Source organism: Apium graveolens, chromosome 6, assembly GCF_009905375.1.
Source record: "Apium graveolens cultivar Ventura chromosome 6, ASM990537v1, whole genome shotgun sequence".
NCBI lineage: Eukaryota > Viridiplantae > Streptophyta > Magnoliopsida > Apiales > Apiaceae > Apium > Apium graveolens.
In genome coordinates this window covers 76156063-76171493 of record NC_133652.1, presented here as the reverse complement: position 1 = coordinate 76171493, position 15431 = coordinate 76156063, and the positions used below count along the sequence as shown (strand labels likewise).

General features: G+C 40.9%; 1 non-coding gene across 1 annotated transcript; it reads right to left on the bottom strand.

Moving 5' to 3' along the window:
• Window positions 1–2890: 2890 nt before the first annotated feature.
• LOC141669765 (small nucleolar RNA R71) lies at window positions 2891–2997 on the bottom strand. Its single transcript, XR_012554026.1, has one exon. It is a non-coding gene; the product is annotated as a small nucleolar RNA R71 (small nucleolar RNA).
• Between the last annotated feature and the right edge of the window lie 12434 nt (window positions 2998–15431).

Here is a 15431-nt window from a genome sequence, read left to right as displayed (position 1 = left end):
TGAATAAAGACTGCTGATGATTTATCTCGGGTACAACCCCGAAATCCTGTTCGGCTGGGGCAGCACGGAAGCTGGCCAATGGCAGGAGAAAAGGCTTGGGTCGACGACGTCCGTATAATTATTGTAGTCGTCCTTGATGCCCTTGTTCCATCCAATCGTTAGGTTCATGGGACGCATCTGATCATCATGGTTATCCATCAACATGAGAAATTCTTTGGACTCATGGTACATATTCAAAAGTTTCTTCCACTTCATCTTCCTCTTTATCATCTCCTTAGAGTACTTATTCTTGAAGAGAGCAGTCTTTTCCTCCGTTTGATGTGCCTTAGACTCCCAATCCTCAGAGGATATCTTTATTTTCTCCATGGAGACTTGCAATGCTGCATAGTCACTCCTTATTTTGATACTCTGTGTGGAGGATACAGCAAAGTAGGCATTGGCCTGGCATAGAAATAAGAAGAATGGTTATAAAAAAGCTAACTCCACGTAAGACATGGATAAGATGCTAAGATGACCAGGACTTAAGATGGCCGAGTCCCCTACATGGAGAGTCTTGGCTGACCAAGACCTTGATAAAGGTCTGGTCCCGACTGACTAAGACTCGTGGGGGCCGAGTCCCCTACATGGAGGGTCTAGGCCGACCAGGACCCCCATGGGAAGATGTCTTGGTTGGCCCACGATCCCCTAAAGCTAAAAGAAGTGCTCTCGAATGAAAATTTGTACAAGTTAAGAGTACCTGGCAGAAGGCGGGAGCCCCTAACTGATAAGTGGCATTTTATACCACTTAGAACGTCTTAAAATGGCTTAAATTGGTGTCTTGAAATCAAGTATTTTGTGTATTTGATGCGTTTTTCTAGTGTTTATGCATTTCAGGGTATTAGTTGCATTTCGGGGGAGGAATCATCAAGAATAAGCCTTGGCATGTGTTCACCATTGCGAGAGGAAAGGAATGGGCAGATTACGGCGAAGAAACGGAGCAAACCTGGATTTTTTCCAGTAGAGGCCTGCGCGCCCGCGCAGCAATGCTGAGCGGCCGCGCAGCAACCTGCGCGCCCGCGCAGCTATGCTGAGCGGCCGCGCAGGGTCGGGGAAAAAGATAAATTATTTTAGACTTCTACTTCTGTTTGGCTTCCAACTTCTATGTAATCTGAGTTTTATGGGACTATTATATAGGTAGATTTGAGACGTTTTCACATAGAGTATTGAGGGGATTATGTTTTAGATTGTGTTTTATGCAAGAAGCGAAGGAGATAAGGAAGAAGACCGATTTAGCACACCGCAACGAAGAGGAAGCATATTTTCTTATGATTCTTGTTTCGTTGTAACGTTGGATGCTAGTTTTCTTGCTTTGACTTATTTACTCTTGTGACGTACTCTGTTTTAATATAATTAGTTTAGTTATTATTTTCTTGAGTTTGTTTATCATGATTTCATATGAACCCATGATGGCGATAAGTTCTATTATGGGCTAATCGTGATCATGGGGTTGCAACGGATTTATTATGGAATTCTTTAGTTAATTGTTTAATACTTTAGTGTGTGATGATTGCTTGATATCTAGTATTGGTTGTGCGTATTCGTCTTATGTGCGTCGCGAACATATAAGATAGGGTGTTAATCTCTTGTGAAGCGACGGTGGATCTTGAGATTTAGAACTTGCCATGCTAGCATAGGTTCATGTACGTTGTGCATGATTAGTGGGTAACTCTAACAGTTTTATTTGCCCTATGTAATCAAAAGGAATAACTTGTGCTTAAATCGTTGTGTTGTCAATTTCTGTAGACATATAGGAACTCAACATAATTGATGACTATTCAACTTCTATCTTAATTGTGGATGCTTGGTAGAATGGTATTAGTACAATGAAAGTTGGCTTTTATCAGTTTCGTGTTATTCGATCAATATCATCATTGTCACATACTAAAGGTAATAACAATGGCTATAGAAGGAAGTAATAATGAAGTTGTGATCTCATGAGTGTTTTATTATTGATAAATTGAAGTGTTAGTTAAGTGGTTAATTAAGTAGTTAATTATAGTTAATATTTAATCAACAATTTTAAGTGTTATTATCTTAACATTGAGAAGTAATCATACATTGGTGAGTGAGTTTAATTAGACAATAATTTAGTCTGAGTCTCTGAGGGAACGAACTAGAAAGTATTCTATATTACTTATGAACGCGTATACTTGCGTGAATATTAGCGCGTGTTTTCGCCCTAACAAGTTTTTGGCGCCGCTGTCGGGGACTCGACGTATTTGTTTAGTTTATGTACTTACCATCATTGGTCATTAGGACTCAGTGATTAGGACGTAGTAGTTACTTACTCTTTTTGGTTGTGTTTCAGGTACTTTAGCAAGCGTTTATGCAAACTCGTTCTCGTGCTCGCAAGAGGACTTTAGATACAGCTGAGGAGACAGACGAAGTTCTTGATATTCCGGAGAAGTTAGATTTCGAGGATTCGGATTCAGGAACTGAGCAGAAAGAACCAGTAAACATGGGAGATCGTATTGTTCAAGCTGATCCAGCTCTTATGGATTTTTCTCGGCCTAAAATTGACGACATTCAGTCAAGCATCCTTCATCCGGCTATTCAAGCTAACACCTTTGAAATCAAGCCGGGCACTATTCAGATGGTGCAGAATTCTGTTTCTTTTGGAGGAGCAGCAACTGAAGACCCCAACATGCACATAAGGAATTTTGTCGAGATCTGCAGCACTTTCAAGTATAATGGCGTGACTGATGAGGCTATCAAGTTGAGGCTTTTCCCATTCTCACTGAGGGATAAGGCTAAAGACTGGTTACATTCTGAACCAGCTGGGTCCATCACTACGTGGCAAGATCTTAAGCAAAAGTTTCTAGTGAAATTTTATCCGATGGCAAAGACTGCTGCTATGAGGAGTGCTCTTATTCAGTTTGCGCAGCAACCTACAGAATCTATGTGCGAGGCTTGGGAACGCTACAAGGAAATGTTGAGAAAATGTCCACATCATGGAATGTCGGATTGGATGGTGATCACTGGTTTCTATAATGGTTTGGGGGCCCAATCTCGGCCCATGCTCGATGCAGCAGCTGGAGGAGCCTTATGGGCTAAAAGATATACTGAGGTGTATAATCTTATCGAGACAATGGCTGCAAATGAGCATCAAAACTCAACTCAGAGGATGACGTCAGGCAAGGTAGCAGGTATTCTGGAAGTTGATGCAGCCACCGGTATTGCAGCCCAGCTCCAAGCGCTATCAATGAAGGTTAATTTTTTGGCTACGTATGGAGTTAATCAAATAGCTATGGTTTGTGAGCTTTGTGCAGGTTCTCATGCTACGGATCAGTGTTCTCTTGTAAACGAATCTGTTCAGTATGTGAATAATTATCAGTGACAACAGCAGCCTGTGCCAGCGACCTATCACTCTAATAACAGAAATCATCCAAATTTCAGCTGGGGGAATAATCAGAATGCTATTCAGCCACCATATCAGCAAGGAGTGAGTAAACAGTTTAACCCACCTAGATTCCAGCAACCACAGCAGTATGCTACAAGGCAATCATATCCTCAACAGGGAAGTGCAGCTGCACCTACTAGTGCTGATTTTGAGGAACTTAAGCTGTTGTGCAAGAGTCAGGCGGTTTCTATCAAGACCTTGGAAAATCAAATCGGTCAATTAGCCAATGCAGTGCTCAATCATCAACCTGGCACTCTTCCCAGTGACACGGAAGTACCAGGCAGGAAGGAAGCTAAAGAGCAAGTCAAGGCTATTACCTTAAGGTCTGGGAAAGTGGCTGATGCTGAAAAGGCAAAGGAAGTCGAAGCTGAAGTTAGAGATGAAGAATCTAAGCAAAAGGAGAAAGCGGCGGAACCAAGAAAGACTACTGTTGAACACACTCTGCCTGAGACTAATACAGGGGAGAAATAGCTCTATCCTCCACCACCTTTTCCTAAGAGATTGCAGCAACAAAAGCTGGATAGACAGTTCGGGAAGTTTCTGGAGGTGTTCAAGAAACTTCATATCAATATACCTTTCGCTGAGGCTCTGGAACAAATGCCTAGTTATGCGAAGTTTATGAAGACTATTCTTTCAAGGAAGGTGAAACTGGATGACCTTGAAACCGTTGCTCTCACGGAAGAATGCAGCGCTGTTCTGCAGCAAAAGTTACCACCAAAACTGAAGGATCCAGGGAGCTTCACCATTCCTTGCACAATTGGCAATCTGACGTTTGACAAGTGCCTTTGTGATTTGGGAGCAAGCATTAATCTGATGCCGTTGTCGATCTTTAAAAAACTGGATCTGCCTGATCCAAAACCCACATACATGTCACTACAATTGGCTGACCGTTCCATTACTTACCCAAGGGGCATAGTTGAGGATGTGCTCGTCAAGGTAAATAAGCTCTTCTTTCCAGCAGATTTTGTTATTCTGGATTTTGAGGAAGATAAGAAGATTCCCATAATCTTGGGGAGGCCTTTCTTGGCTACTGGCCGTACCTTGATTGATGTGCAAAAAGGGGAACTTACTATACGGGTCCAAGATCAGGATGTGACCTTCAATGTATTCAAGGCAATGAAATTCCCTACAGAAGATGAGGAGTGCTTAAAAGTGGATGTGATTGATTCTGCGGTTACTTCGGAACTCGATCACATGCTAATGTCTGATGCATTGGAAAAGGCCTTAGTGGGGGATTTTGACAGCGATGATGAAGATAACAACGAGCAATTACAATATCTGAACGCTTCTCCATGGAAGCGAAAGCTGGACATACCATTTGAATCTCTTGGTACTTCTGACCTTAAGAATGCTGAAGGGAAGCTCAAACCATCAATAGAGGAAGCACCTACCTTGGAGCTCAAGCCATTACCTGAACACTTGAGGTATGCTTTTTTAGGTGATTCATCTACATTACCTGTTATTATTTCATCTGACCTTTCAGGTAGTGAGGAAGACAAGCTCTTAAGGATTTTGAGAGAATTCAAATCGGCTATAGGATGGACCATAGCAGACATCAAGGGGATAAGTCCTTCATATTGTATGCATAAAATTCTGCTAGAGGAAGGTAGTAAGCCAACTGTGGAACAGCAGCGAAGACTGAATTCCATCATGAAGGAGGTGGTGAAGAAAGAAATTCTGAAATGGCTAGATGCAGGCATCATTTATCCTATTTCTGACAGCTCGTGGGTGAGCCCCGTACAATGTGTACCTAAGAAGGGAGGTATCACTGTGGTCGCAAATGAAAAGAATGAGCTCATCCCTACTCGAACAGTTACAGGATGGAGAGTATGCATGGATTATAGAAAATTGAACAAAGCTACAAGGAAGGATCACTTCCCCCTTCCATTTATTGATCAGATGCTTGACAGATTGGCGGGACATGAGTATTTTTGTCTTCTGGATGATTATTCCGGGTATAATCAGATTTGTATTGCACCAGAGGATCAGGAAAAGACTACCTTCACTTGTCCATTTGGCACATTTGCTTTTCGCAGAGTTTCGTTTGGGTTATGTGGCGCACCGGCCACCTTTCAGAGATGTATGATGGCTATATTCTCTGACATGATTGGAAATAACGTCGAAGTGTTCATGGATGACTTCTCCGTCTTTGGACACTCATATGATGAATGTTTGAATAATCTGCGCGCCGTACTCAAAAGATGCGTGGAAACTAATTTGGTGCTTAATTGGGAGAAATGTCATTTTATGGTGCGTGAAGGCATTATCCTTGGGCATAAGGTCTCTAGCAAGGGTCTGGAGGTGGACAAGGCCAAGGTGGGAGTCATTGAAAATCTTCCCTCACCTAATTCTGTGAAAGGAATCCGTAGTTTTCTTGGTCATGCGGGTTTTTATCGGTGATTCATCAAGGACTTTTCAAAGATATCTAAGCCGTTGTGCAATTTGCTTGAGAAAGATGTGCCGTTCAAATTTGATGATGAATGTTTGGCAGCATTCGAGACTCTCAAGAAGAGTTTGATCACTGCACAAGTTATTACACCACCAGATTGGACAGAACCGTTTGAGATGATGTGTGATGCGAGTGATTATGCGGTAGGTGCAGTTCTGGGACAGCGCAAGAAAAATCTCTTCCATGTGGTCTACTATGCGAGTAAGACTTTAAATGGTGCCCAATTGAACTACACCACTACTGAGAAGAAGCTTTTGGCTATAGTCTTTGGTTTTGAGAAATTTCGATCGTATCTACTTGGTACGAAAGTAACAGTATTCACTGATCATGCAGCTATTCGCTATCTGGTTTCTAAGAAGGATTCGAAGCCGAGACTCATTCGTTGGGTGCTTTTACTTCAGGAATTTGAGTTAGAGATCAAAGATAGAAAAGGTACTGAGAATCAAGTAGCTGACCATCTCTCTAGGTTGGAGAATCCCGATTCTACTTCACAAGATAGGACGTTAATCAATGAATCTTTTCCGGATGAGCAGTTGTTTACAATTCAGGAGGAAGAACCATGGTTTGCAGATATTGTAAACTATATCGTCAGCAATATAATGCCTCCTAATTTGACATCCGCTCAAAAGAAGAAGTTTCTGCATGAGGTGAAGTGGTATATGTGGGATGAACCATATTTGTTTAGACAGGGAGCTGACCAGATCATCAGGAGATGTATCCCGTTCTGTGAGACGGAGGGGATATTACGAGACTGCCATTCCACGGTTTATGGTGGACACTATGGAGGTGAGAAGACGGCAGCTCGTATTCTGCAAGCAGGTTTTTTCTGGCCTACTTTGTTCAAGGATGCTCATCAGTTTGTTTTAAGGTGTGATCGTTGCCAAAGAGTGGGAAATTTGTCAAGGAAGGATGAAATGCCATTAAATGTGATGCTTGAAGTCGAGGTCTTTGATGTATGGGGAATCGATTTCATGGGGCCTTTTATCTCATCTTGCAATAATCAGTACATCTTGCTGGCAGTCGATTATGTCTCAAAATGGGTCGAAGTTAAAACTTTACCGACAAATGATGCAAAGGCAGTGCTAAATTTTCTTCATAAGCAAATTTTCACAAGGTTTGGAACACCTCGGGTAATCATAAGTGATGAAGGATCGCATTTTTGCAACCGTAAGTTCACTTCTATGATGCAGCGTTATAATGTGAATCATCGAATAGCTACTGCCTATCATCCGCAAACAAATGGTCAAGCGGAAGTGTCTAACAAAGAGATAAAGCGTATTCTAGAGAAAGTTGTTTGTCCGTCAAGGAAGGATTGGTCTTTAAAGCTCGATGAAGCTGTTTGGGCTTACAGAACAGCATACAAAACTCCACTTGGGATGTCACCGTTTCAGTTGATGTACGGTAAGGGATGTCATCTACCAGTGGAGCTTGAGCATAAGGCCTACTGGGCATTGAAGAAATTGAACCTGGATTTAGATGCAGCTGGTAAGAAAAGAATGCTTCAGCTTAATGAACTGGATGAATTTCGACTTCAAGCGTACGAAAATAACAAAATGTATAAGGAAAAGGTGAAGAGATGGCACGATAGGAAGCTACATCCTAAGTTATTTGTGCCAGGGCAACAAGTTCTTTTATTCAACTCTCGGCTCCGACTTTTTCCTGGAAAGTTGAAATCAAGGTGGTCTGGACCTTTTATTGTCAAAACTGTGTTTCCACATGGAGCGGTGGAAATTTTTGAGAATGATTCGGACCAAGCATTCAAGGTTAACGGTCAGCGGTTGAAGCACTACTATGGGGACATGGCAAACCGAGAAGTGGTTAGTGCCATTTTGTTGACTACTTGAGAAAGGTACGGAACGTCAAGCTAATGACGAAAAAGAAGCGCTGCGTGGGAGGCAACCCATGAATTGTTGTTACAGGAACCCTTAGAAGTTAATAACCTATCCAAAAACATAAAAAAATCAGAAAACAGGGGCTGAAAAAAAAAATTCCAGAGACCCTCTACGCGCCCGCGCAGCTATGCTGAGCGGCCGCGCAGGGGTCGAGTTCCAGAAAATTTTTTACAGTTCAGAAAAAAAAAACAAACAAAAACACAAAAACAGTTTTAGCCCATAAACCCACGAATTGTTCCCACTACCCCATCATTTTATCCCTTAATTCCCAAACCCTAATCTAATCCACACCCTATATATACATACACCTATCCTACATATCTCCCACAAAACTTCCTACACTTAGACCCTCTCACAAACATCAAAAATCAGTTCTTACACACTTTTATTCACGAATCAATGGCACCCAAGAGAGCACGCACTATTGACAGCAGCAGCACAGTTCCTACTGCTGATTCATCGAGGGGTACTGCTGCAAGGCCTCGGTTAACTGACAGAGCTGCGGAGGAGGAGTACACTAGGCTGTTGGGGAAGCCGATTCTGAAGGAGAGGGGGTTTTTACCATCAGGGAGGGATGGTGAGTTGTTGCCCATGATTGCAGAGAAGGGGTGGATAGCTTTTTGTGAGTCACCCGAAGCAGTACCGATGAGCGTTGTTCGCGAGTTCTACGCGAACGCGAAGGCTGAAAAGAATGGGTTTTCTGTAGTCCGTGGGCTGACGGTTGATTATCATCCTGCGGTGATTCGCCGTGTGATTGGACAGCGAGAGAGGAAGCCCGAGGAGGAGAACTGGAATGAAAAGACTGCTGAGGATTTTGACTTGGATTTGATTTGTGTGACTCTCTGTCGACCGGGCACAGTTTGGACCCGCAGTCCAGGCAATAATGAGTATCGTCACTTTCCGGCGATCACCATGAACAGGTATGCCCATGCATGGAATGCATTTATTTGTGCTAATATTTTGCCTTCTTCGCATGCACACGAGGTCACAGTTGAGAGAGCACAGCTGTTGTGGGGAATTCTGAATGAGGAGTACTATGTGGACCTTGGTGAGTTTATCTACCAAGGAATTCTGAAGTTTTTGAGGGGAGCAAAGCATATGAACATCCCTTATGCATCTACGGTTACGAAGCTATGCCGAGCAGTGGGAGTGAACTGGCCGGCTCATGAGCAGTTGCAGTTGCCAGCCGCTCCGATTGATTCTGGAACTCTGAATGGGATGCAGGAGTGGACCGGTGGTGAGCCTGAGGAGCATGGGCTGGGTTATCGTCTTCCAGGAGGGCGTCCAGCACGAGGTGCTACTATGGCTAGGCCAGGGCGTGGTGAGGCTGGTTCTTCGAGAGCTCAGGAGGGTGCTGGGATGGTTGATGCCCAGTATAGGAGGCTTTCACGGCGGATGGATGCCATGTATGAGACGCAGAGCAGGTTTGCTCAGGAGCTCACCCTTGCGTTAGGGACTGCTTTTCGAGGCCTTGGAGCTGATATCCAGTGGCCAGTTTTTGGTGAGGACTCTGCATACCCGCCGCCTGATACTCCACCCACTGAGGGTGATGATGATGATGACTCCGAGTAGGTATACCCTGTGTTCCTTTCTACTACTTTCACTGAGGACAGTGAAGATTTTTAGTTTAGGGGTGGTAGTTAAGGAATATTGTGTGTGTGTCATTTAGTTGCATATTCATGATAGTTTAGTTCATATAGTTGCATAATTTATGCCATATAGTTTTTTTTATGAATGTCATGTAGCTCATGCATTTACCATGATCCCTTTTGCAATGATTTGTCGACTGAATTGTGATATTGATGCGAGTGTAGTGATAGCATTAAAGTGATATTAAGTTGTGTAGGTTGATATGCATGCTAGAAACAATTGTAAGTCCACTAAGTCTTAAAGAATGCGTAAGGGCTAGATTGTTGTTATGATTTGGTTGTTTTCAAGGTCAATCTACTTATTATGCTTAGAATTCGATTAGAGGTTCTTAGTGATAAAGACATGAAAAAAGAAAAAAATTTGGAGAAAAAAAATATGGAAGTTGTTGCTAGTTGTGGCTAGGCGTCAAATGGCTAGTAGCCGGCTCGCATATGTTGCGAGTAGTCTAGGGTTGAGCAAGATGGAGCGAAACGCACTTGCTCAGAAGTTATTAAAAAAAAAATTGCATAATTGATCAAGAGTGGGCTCTTTGGTATTCGAGTTATTAAGTTCTTAGGGGACTTTGTGCCTAGCGACCTAAGGCTTTTAGAGTCTGGGATCCGCTAACCTAACGCTCGTTACATGGATACCATTGTATAAGTCTTTTGTGGACCTCACTCATTGCACGGTCAAATAAGCATTTGAGTTGTAAATAAAAAGCACGATTCCGTAGTAAGCTCTAGAGTTCTTGTAGTGTTGTATATCACTTTGTGCCTAGAATTTTTATTCTTTGTATAATCGTAGGATTGCCTTGAGGATAGTCTAGTCATAGTAATTGGTCTAGTTCCGAAGCATATCTGTTAAGCATTTGCACACACCACGTTTCTGGCTGTATGTCCGTTTGCATGAGTTTATTGATCTTTAGTTGTCTAACTGCATTCGTTGAGATGTGATAATTTGGTTGGTTAATTATAGTAAGGGGGATCGTTGCATTTTCATATAGATTGCATTCATGCATATTTTTATTTGTTTTTGAGACTGTGACGCTTGAGGACAAGCATCAATTTAAGTTTGGGGGTGTGATAAGTGGCATTTTATACCACTTAGAACGTCTTAAAATGGCTTAAATTGGTGTCTTAAAATCAAGTATTTTGTGTATTTGATGCGTTTTTCTAGTGTTTATGCATTTCAGGGTATTAGTTGCATTTCGGGGGAGGAATCATCAAGAATAAGCCTTGGCATGTGTTCACCATTGCGAGAGGAAAGGAATGGGCAGATTACGGCGAAGAAACGGAGCAAACCTGGATTTTTTCCAGTAGAGGCCTGCGCGGCCGCGCAGCAACCTACGCGCCCGCGCAGCTATGCTGAGCGGCCGCGCAGGGTCGGGGAAAAAGATAAATTATTTTAGACTTCTACTTCTGTTTGGCTTCCAACTTCTATGTAATCTGAGTTTTATGGGACTATTATATAGGTAGATTTGAGACGTTTTCACAGAGAGTATTGAGGGGATTATGTTTTAGATTGTGTTTTATGCAAGAAGCGAAGGAGATAAGGAAGAAGGCCGATTTAGCATACCGCAACGAAGAGGAAGCATATTTTCTTGTGATTCTTGTTTCGTTGTAACGTTGGATGCTAGTTTTCTTGCTTTGACTTATTTACTCTTGTGACGTACTCTGTTTTAATATAATTAGTTTAGTTATTATTTTCTTGTGTTTGTTTATCATGATTTCATATGAACCCATGATGGCGATAAGTTCTATTATGGGCTAATCGTGATCATGGGGTTGCAACGGATTTATTATGGAATTCTTTAGTTAATTGTTTAATACTTTAGTGTGTGATGATTGCTTGATATCTATTATTGGTTGTGCGTATTCGTCTTATGTGCGTCGCGAACATATAAGATAGGGTGTTAATCTCTTGTGAAGCGACGGTGGATCTTGAGATTTAGAACTTGCCATGCTAGCATAGGTTCATGAACGTTGTGCATGATTAGTGGGTAACTCTAACAGTTTTATTTGCTCTATGTAATCAAAAGGAATAACTTGTGCTTAAATCGTTGTGTTGTCAATTTCTGTAGACATATAGGAACTCAACATAATTGATGACTATTCAACTTCTATCTTAATTGTGGATGCTTGGTAGAATGGTATTAGTACAATGAAAGTTGGCTTTTATCAGTTTCGTGTTATTCGATCAATATCATCACTGTCACATACTAAAGGTAATAACAATGGCTATAGAAGGAAATAATAATGAAGTTGTGATCTCATGAGTGTTTTATTATTGATAAATTGAAGTGTTAGTTAAGTGGTTAATTAAGTAGTTAATTATAGTTAATATTTAATCAACAATTTTAAGTGTTATTATCTTAACATTGAGAAGTAATCATACATTGGTGAGTGAGTTTAATTAGACAATAATTTAGTCTGAGTCTCTGAGGGAACGAACTAGAAAGTATTCTATATTACTTGCGAACGCGTATACTTGCGTGAATATTAGCGCGTGTTTTCGCCCTAACACTAACACCTTGGCCTCGAGTAGCTTCTCACCCGATGAGACGTGAACACGGTCCGAGGGAGTAATGCAATTTTGGATCATTCTAGAGCAAGGGCCAGACTCCTGAACACCAAGTCATAGGTGGATATGCCCCACGAAAGTTTAAATGGGATTTTCACATTTCCATCTAAGCCCTTGACTCTCTTCTTTTTGGAGCTAGAAGCCTAAAAGAACGCCAAGATTTTGGGAATACGGTTCGCCTGCTTGGTAGCTTCTCTAGCCATCCTCCTGGTAACCATCTCACTCTTGTCGTTCAGTGCATCTAAGGCTTCAGCAGCTGAAACAAAAAAGGAAAGATAGATATAAGAACAAACTTGATCAAGTTTGAGATAAAATAAAAATGATTACCCTCTATAGAGAGGCTATTAATGCCGGCCTCCACGAGTTTTGTTTTCGTGACAAACTTTCAATAAGGGGTTCGGTCGTCATCCTCGATAAGACGATCATGAGCGTAGAGCTCAACATCTCTAAGATGAAGAATGTAGTGAGAACTATCTACGGGATAACTAAAATCATGTCTGAAGTACGTCCCCCAGTCATCTTCCTTTCACTCCAAGACCACGAAATTTTTATTTCACTAATGGATCAAATCATGAAGAGAGCGAGTGTTCATAATATAAGGAACATGAGGCCTGTGTTGAATCAGAACTCATCCGGTTCTGGAGGAAGGAGATGACTTCTACAAGAATATGCTTCGAAATATCGTGACACTCAAAGGAATGTCATGATCATTGCACCTTATAATGAAAATGATGATGAAGGCCCATCTATTGGGGGTAGAGCTGACAAGGGTGAAATTTCAGCTCAGCAAGCAGTCTGGGAATGAAAGGGTGCAGAGGGAATTTTAGCCCAGATTTCGAAGCCGCTTTATACACATAAAGTCTGGTGCTACTTAGGTTGCAAGTCCTCTCATTAGAATTGGCCTTGCAAACCTTAATACAGTCGGGCCATGGATAACTTGACCTAATAACGTCAACGTCCTTTTCACCGATGGCGCTTCTATGTTTGAAGGCATCGAAGTGCACAATGCTCGGGTACTCATCAGCTCACTCATCTAGCATGCTCTTCAAACTGTTGGAACAACGATTAAGGGAGTAGGGAGAAACGAAAGCTATACCTTTCAAAGACCGCACCGTGGCGCGCTTGTGCATAGCTTTCTGAGCCGAGATAGAAAGCTTGCTATAAGGGCCTTGAGACATTCTAAAATACTTGGGAAGTTGAGAGCTTTTAAGCTTGAGAGAATTTGGAAGAAGTTGAGAAATGAAGGTGTGAATGAAAATGAGCACTTTTCATCTTCTCTTATAGGAAAAGAGGCACCTGTTACAGCAGGTCACAACTCTTTCTGGTTTGCTCTAGCAGGTAGCACTCGACAAAAGACCGATCAAATGGCAGAAAAATGGTCAAGGACCGAGAGGAAAAGACATAATAAAGGAATAAAGTGATATAAAACATTGGTTGTCGTATCTGTCCTCCACGAAAAACTTGATGAAAGCTAAACACAGGGCATTAGTCCTAATCCGATGACTAATTATGCCAATTATAATGATTAGTGATAATGTTGGGATAAAAGCAAGGTTAAACTAACGCAAATGGCCATATATAGCCACAAATTTATACCGGAAACGTTCATGTGAATAAGTTTCATGAAGACTAGAACGTTGTAACACCCCCAGATCCGGGGTCAGGGATCCAGGTTGTCACGAGTTCCATTTCCCTTAATAACACCCAATCTTAATAAATAATCAACTATTCTGTACTGTGACCCCACCATAAACACACACACCACAAGTTATAGTCTCAGAGATGAATATCCAAAAATAATCACAAGTCGTTTTATTCCACAATTATATGCCAATACACCTTAAAAGGGTTTCTGAATAAATTTATATTTCTTTGTCATTATTACAATTCATAAATATACATAAATCTGGTTCATCAATAGTTGAAAACCTAGCCTATTGGTAGCTCTTACCTCAGCTACGGCGGCATCAACGCTTCCAGCAAACTGCGGAACATTTTCTAACCGCTTGCGAATTGGAAGCTTGGTCCTGTTCATCTTGTCTAGCTGATGTTGTGTGATGAAAGAAGAAAGCAAGGGTGAGCAACAAGCCCACCAAAATAATATGTATAATGATTTACAATATATGAGCATTCTCATAGTACTCATGAAAGTTTTGGTCAAGAAGAAATGAACCAAGTTTGATATCTTACCGCGACCAAGTCGCAAAATATTCAGTATATATGTACATATATACTTTTCACAATCTTTGAAATCCTCTGACATGTATAATATACATAGAGTTCCCGTTTATAACTGTATAAAATATCGTTGCAAGGTGATCTCATATATCTAACCTTGTCTCAACGTTTTTCCGAAAATCTTTGACATGCACAAGATAATAATTTACTAGATATAAGTTTAAAAGATGAAGTTACAAGATACTCCAATATACTTATATCCGAATACTACTTGAACTACCACCGTACAAGTTATAATCAGTTTCAAAAGTTCATCACCCAGATGAGACTATAAGATAAGATTTGAATAGATTTAATCCTTGAAATATCATTATAAATAATGAAGTTACTAGATACTTCATTAAGTCCTGATATATATATATACACCTATATATATACATTTCATACACTCCTTGAAAACCTCTGTTATGAAAATTATAAACAGAGTTGCAATATCCAATGAATTTTGGAAAGGAGAAAACCTTGGCATAAACCTAATATCTTGCTGATCAGGCAAAGATACCAATAAATAACCTTTTCTACTAGTAGATGGATGAATCCCCCACCGGTCATCACCCTGGCCACATAAGGACCTTGTGCTGGACCGCCACCCGGCCTCTTACGCGTTGATGGACTGCCACCCAACCACTTACACTTTGATAGACCGTACCCCGGCCTGTTGCTTATGTCGACTCAATTAGAGGGACTTACTTCCCGAACGTTGGACAAGTAATCAAATTATTTTCTCAAAACAGCAATCACGTTGCGAATGTAAAATACACCACAGAGCCGGATCCCCCAGGTTTTGAGTGAGTATTTAAATCCCCTTCGAAAGGAGGATCTTAAATATAAAAGAATGAGTTTTGGGATATGCCCTAACTTTTAGAAATCATTTGAAGACTCGAAAACATTTTTAAGAATGTTTGGAGTACTGCTGATTTATTAAAATAAATCAGTCCCGATATATTAGAAATATCTGAATATTATTATTTAAATAATATCCTCATAAAGATAATCCTTATAAAAATAATCGAAGTAGAAGTTTTAAAACTCATACTTGAAATGAATGTTAAATAACCAAAGATATACTTATACGAAAGTACTATCTATATTTGAATAATCGAAAATAAGTTTAATTATCGAAACATTATTCTTTAATAAAATAAAGAATATTATTAAATAATAAGCGGAGTCATAATACCTCGAATGAATATTATAAATAATA